Source organism: Phalaenopsis equestris, unplaced genomic scaffold (genome assembly GCF_001263595.1).
Source record: "Phalaenopsis equestris unplaced genomic scaffold, ASM126359v1 Scaffold000413, whole genome shotgun sequence".
Lineage (NCBI taxonomy): Eukaryota > Viridiplantae > Streptophyta > Magnoliopsida > Asparagales > Orchidaceae > Phalaenopsis > Phalaenopsis equestris.
In genome coordinates, this window is record NW_018164854.1 from 999,576 (window position 1) to 1,006,213 (window position 6,638).

Consider the following 6,638-nt stretch of genomic DNA (forward strand, 5'->3'; position numbering starts at 1 on the left):
ATGATGATGAAATGGGAGAATTTTTATATTTACATTCATAACACTTCAGCGTCCCAAATCTATGCATGAAAATGTGTATAATAGTGATTTTTTTTTTAAGTGATTAAAAAGTAACTGTTATGCACCTAAATATGAAATCTTAGGTGTTAGATATGTAAATTTCTCGGCTAAAAGACAAGTTTTCTGATCTTACTATTGTTTTTCCTTGGACTATTTCAGCTCATATTGAAAGAGCGTGAGAGCTAATTTAGGATTTTATAGGTTTTGGGATTAAAATAATCTCCCGAAAAAAACCAATTGATTATTTTGACATATAGCGTAAATTATTAGATTTAGATTTGATTGAAGTTTGAAAAAGCTTCAAATGCTTCATTGTAAGATAATTTCGAATGAGTATTAGACAAGCTTCTTGATCCAAAGCATTTAAAAAAAATGAAATCTATTACATGCATAGATATGCATAAAAATATGAATCAAGTATATTTATATAAATATAGAAAAATATATATACATATGCAAATCCAAATCATATTCATCATTTCATAGAAGAAAATATAAAAAAAAATGTTTATGTGCACTATATTTTTAGTTTGTACACATGTTCATGCCTAGAGAGAGAGAGAGAGAGAGAGAGAGAGAGAGAGAGAGAGAGAGAGAGAGAGAGAGAGAGAGAGAGAGAGAGAGAGAGAGAGAGAGAGAGAGAGAGAGAGAGAGAGAGAGAGAGAGAGAGGGAAGAAATAAAAAGTAAACGAGTTAAAATTTGGATGATCACTTTATTTTTTATATAAAATTATTGACAAATGATTTTACAAATTTAAATAAATAAATAATTGAATGAATTTAAACATTGTTTGAATTTATATAAATAAACAAGTTTAAATCAAGTAAATAAAATAATATACAAGTATAATTAATTTTTTATGGAATCAAATAACGTAAATAAATATCAATATAAAGTTCATTGAAATGGATAAGTTTACAACATTTCACATTTTTATTTTTGAATGCTAACAAACGAGTTGGATTATGTTCAAATGTGGCTCATTTAAACTTCTAGTTTTAAGAAAATGTTCAATATTTACACATAATTCTTCTCTATTTACATATCTACTATATCTAAATTTCAGTATTTACAATTACGACAATTTGAAGTCTTAATCCTATGCATGAAAAATAAGTATTTTATTTTTTGAAAATTAATAATGATGGCAATTTGAATATTATTGTTGAATCCTGAATTGTCATTTGCTCAAGAGTTGGAAACGGTGGGATGAAGAAGAGTGAGTAGTATAAACCTAGAATTCACTGTTGAGAGAAAACTGGGAGAGATCCCCTTGTTCGTATTTTTATCTCCTATTTATAGATGCGTGTTTTATGCAGTTATAGTGTTATGGAAAATGTTCTTAAGTCATTTGATGTTCGAATTAATCATATAGATTTTATATTATATCTGCATTACAATTTGAATTCTAATATGGTGGTAATTTTCTGGCTGATTTGCATGAATTCAACCAACTGAGGCGATCGACTGAGTGACGATTGTGTCGGTTGGCTGAGGAGTCCAATAAAGTGGCGATCTCATCCACCGCGGTAAAAGTGGGTTGGCCAATTGGCCACGATCAAAGGTTGCCACCAACGCTCTAGTCGGTTGGGACGGTAGTCGTGGTCTGTCTTTAAAATCTTTCGTCATAGTTGTGTTGATTGATTTTTGATCATGCAGTTAGTTGTAGAGCGATTGGACGTCTCAATCATCTGGTTGTCGTTTAGGTCATTCGATTGCTTTGAGATTCATGCCGACAGCTTTGATGTATACAATTATGCATATAAATTTAAAAAGTTCAAGCATTAATGTACATCCAAAAATAGATTTTTGAGTTGCCAGAAAAGCTCAAATGATAAATAGGTTTTTGGGCCAAATAGATCAAGTCCATTATCACAAGCCTGAAGCAGACTACATTTGTCAACCATAAGACTATATAAGCCAATCGCATCTATCAAAGTCAGAGCTACATAGATTTTCTCTTAGAAAGACTTAGCGAGCTCCTCCGACGAGCAAGTTGGAATTCATGAGAGCTCCTTTACTGAGCTCACCCATACTCATCGAGCTCTTCTGACTCATCAAGTTCCTCCACCAAGTTGATAAACGCTTATCAAGCTACGTCATTATTTTTGTCAAGCTTCAAGGTTGCCCCAGAAGCAAAGCTAGAAAAAAAAAATACTCATCAGTGACAATGCCCATTTATGAGTTGTGTGACACACATGACGATATCTCTTCAACGAAAACACTCAGCTGTCTTTGCACAATACTGCCTACAGTGTACGAATTCGTTATTTCTCGTCCTTAATGCAACCTTACAAGATTAAGGATTCTCTATAAGATGTATAAATAGACGGGTCTTTAATTCTTTTAAGTGAGATGGGTTGGTCATTTGGTATAATATATAACCCGAAATCCTCCATTTCTTTCCGCCTCCATCAATTACCTCACAAGGTCACTCCCGAATTATATGTGTTCATGAACTCTAAGAGATACTAAGTCCTACAAGAGTTCAACAATTAAGTATGTAAATACATAAAATTTTGTGGTGTACGTGTCCACTAAAAAAATAAATACAATCATAGAAAAAAACCATATTTTTGATAGATTTGGGTCACCTAAAATTTTCCAATGAATTAGGTGGACGCGGTCAAGCGCGTGGCAGACGCCAACAACGGTCAAAAACTCGGCGAGGAATAGTCTCTTCTAAACGAGCAAAAGTCGTCCCTTGCCGGTCAAAATATCGCGTTTAGTTGACCGGGTGCGCGGCGAAAGGAGGTTGAATATGCGGCGGCACCCCGATGAGAAAAGAAAAATCGCCAACTGCGGGCGGTGTGAAAGCTCCATGCAGTGATTCGGCGGCTGCTATTTTTCTCACCTAACCTTAATTAAATAAATAAACCTTATTTTATTTTAAAATTAATTATCAGACCGTAAGCACCACTCACAACTGCTATAAAAATGCAGACACTGATCAATACATTAGTTAGTGATTAATAATCATGATTAATATAATGAACCCACTAATTACTTGGATGAATTTAATTAGTAAATTTATTTCTTTTTAAATAATCCCTAACATTTTAGAAATATAAAGACTAGTTTTATATAAAGTGCACAATTGAAGATGGCATTTATACAATGTTGATATATCATTAGAAAATCTATCTAATAAAACATATTTTGATACAAGTCTCAAATTATAAGTTTTTAAATAAATTCTCGGTTCATCCGTCCGCCGATTTCAATGAATTGAAGATCAAACTAAACATCTAAACGTAAAAAAACGTGATGACACTAAAAGCAGTTCCACATGAGTCTAAATAAAACACTTTTGAATAAATACTTATTGAAGGGAAAAAACCTCCAGATTCAACATATTTATAGTCAAATCGAACGGCTTGATGAGATAGTTTTAATAGGCCTAAATCATTCAACTCTAAGATCATATGACAATTAAATATTGAAATACTTATCTATGATTTAAAGAATCTACCCATGTTGTTTTATAGTGTTTTGAAGATTTTGGCTAAATTTATCAAATTAGTTCGCCCAATATTTTATAAATATGAGCTCATTTTCAACATAAGAGAAGAGAAAACTAAGAGTTGAGTTTATATTTTTGGAGAACGTTTAAAGCCAATAACTACCAACAATTATTGAAGAGCATCGTTGGTTGTTATTGTAGCCCAATTATATGATGACGTTGTTGTACTCCAGTTATTATCTCCAAATTATTGTTGCATAATCATTTTAGTATGATAAACAATGATGTTTAGGGTTTAGGATTTACGATTTATAAATGATTGTATTAACAATAAAGGGTTATATAAATATTCATATTTTTGTAATTCCATCTTCTGTTAGAGAGAAGCATATAAATATGTAACTTCAACTTGAAAACAAATAATTCTGATTAGGCTCGACCTTATATTTTTTTCTCTTATCGAGTTTTTCACTTAAAAAATTTGTTATCTTATTATTTATATCAATGTATGTGTGTGTCGCTTATTTTTATTGAACTAAGATTTAATTTTTCTACAACCAAGGATTCTTTAGTACACAACAAATAGAAAGACATGAAACGTGAAATATGACGTCTATGATGAAAGTAAGAAGAGCCTTTAAGAGTTAAAAAATGTCATGAAGTGATTATTAGTAGATTAGTGATCAACTTAGTTGTTCTCTTCATAGGATAAGAGATTAAAAAATAATAAGGAAAATATATATCTCATTGTCATTGGTGAACATAAACAGTAGTGTATGTGACATGCATCAACTATAGTGTTGACAATATGTATTATATTTATAAACACGAAAGCCATTGATATTAGTTTTAATGTCAAACGGCCTTATTGGCAATGATATGTGTTTGGTGTTTGGTACAAACTATAAGCATTAATCTTGTTAGCAGTGATTCATATTAGAGTTGGTACTAATGACATGCATCATCTTTGATATTGATAACATGTACATCCTTATTAGAGATGACAATTAGTGATTTTGGTATCAAAGAGCGTCATTATCCTTATTTGCTACATGAGTCTATTTCTTAGTGCAACTATAGAAGTTGGCAATGGTGTTGACATTAGGTGGTTCCATAGGTGCTGACACTTAGCATCATTGTTAGTATTAACAATAAATGTTAGCCTTAGTATCAACAATAGGTGTCAAGACTATTTGATCGCTTTCATTTGATCACTATTACCGATTATCTTTGATAGATTGTCATCATCTGATATTCATTGTTTGATCACCAATGTTAAATTGTCGTCATCAAACCATTGTCTCATTATTATCATTCGAGAACTATTATTATCATCATCATTTAATTATAGACTATTATTATCAAATTAATTACTGTCATCTAACCATCATTGCCTGTCATCATCATTGTTTGGGTATGACATCTGATAATCGATGTTAAATAGTTATTATATTATCATCATCTTTTGACTATCATCTTTAGATCATCATTATGCAATCCTTAATATCTATCACATTAATAGACCCTATCATCTGACTATCATCACTTAACAACCATTGTTTGTTATCAACTGACACTAGTGACCATTACCACCCCATAGTTGACTGACATTGATGCCCTTCATATCACACTATCTTTTTTATATTTTAACTTTTCATAGAAAGCTAAGCCAACAATACAAGTACTATAACAAGGCCTTATGAGGAAATGAAGAAATTTTTTTTTTTTTTTGTCAAAATACTAAAGCATTGCATCAGATCATCCATATAGATTAATCAGTTGATCTTATATCATTAATTCAACATATAAGTATCATACTAATGTTAATTGAAATTGAGTGATTGACATCAAGTGTTTCCATAGGTGTTGACACTTAACATCATTGCTAGTATTAACAATAAATGTTAACCATAGTTTCAGCTGTACGTGTCAAAACTATTTGATCAATATCGCCGATTATATTTGATAGACTGTCATCATCTGATATTCAACGTCTAATCACCAATGTTAAATTTTCGTCATCAAACCATTGTCTCATTATTATCATTCGAAAACTATTATTATCATCATCTAATTATTGACTATTATTATCAAATTAATTACTGTTGTCTAACCATTATTGTCTGTCATCATCATTGTTCGGGTATGACATCTGATAATCGATGTTAAATAGTTATTATCCTATCATCATTTTTTAACTATTATCTTTAGATCATTATTATATGATCTTTAATATCTATCACATTAATAAACCTTTATCATGTGACTATCATCACTTAGCAATCATTGTCCATTATCAAATGACACTAGTGACCATTAACGCCCCATAGTTGACTGACATTGATGCCCTTCATATCACACAATTTTTTTTATATTTTAACTTTTCATAGGAAGTTAAGCCAACAATAAAGTACTATAACAAGGCCTTAGGAGGAAATGAAGAAATTTTTTTTTTTTTTTGTCAAAATACTAAAGCATTGCATCAGATCATCCATATAGATTAATCAGTTGATCTTATATCATTAATTCAGCATATAAGTATCATACTAATGTTAATTGAAATTGAGTGATTGACATCAAGTGTTTCCATAGGTGTTGACACTTAACATCATTGCTAGTATTAACAATAAATGTTAACCATAGTTTCAACTATACGTGTCAAAACTATTTGATCAATATCGCCGAAAAAATTCACGGGGTCTGGTCCAGTTATAAAAATCCACTATATGTTGATGATTACAGCGGCTCCTTATCCTACAGACGAGAAATTGTTACTAGCTTTTCAGATTACAATTTCATCTGACGGTATCCGGTCAACATTGGTCGGCGGTGGATGACGATCAGCGGTGTTCGACGGTGGTCGATGATTGTCGGCGGTGGTCGACTGAGGTCAGTGGTGGTCGCCTACGATCGGTGGTGGTCGACAGATGTAAGCGATGGTTGACAAATGTCAGCGGTGGTCGACGGAGATCAGCGGTGATCGATGATGATCGAGGATGATCGACGGTGGTTGACGGAGGTCGGCGGTGGTGGTCGACGATCTGTGGTGGTCGACGGATGTCAGCGGTAGTTGACAGAAGTCGACGACCATCAGCGGGGGGCGACGGAGGGTGG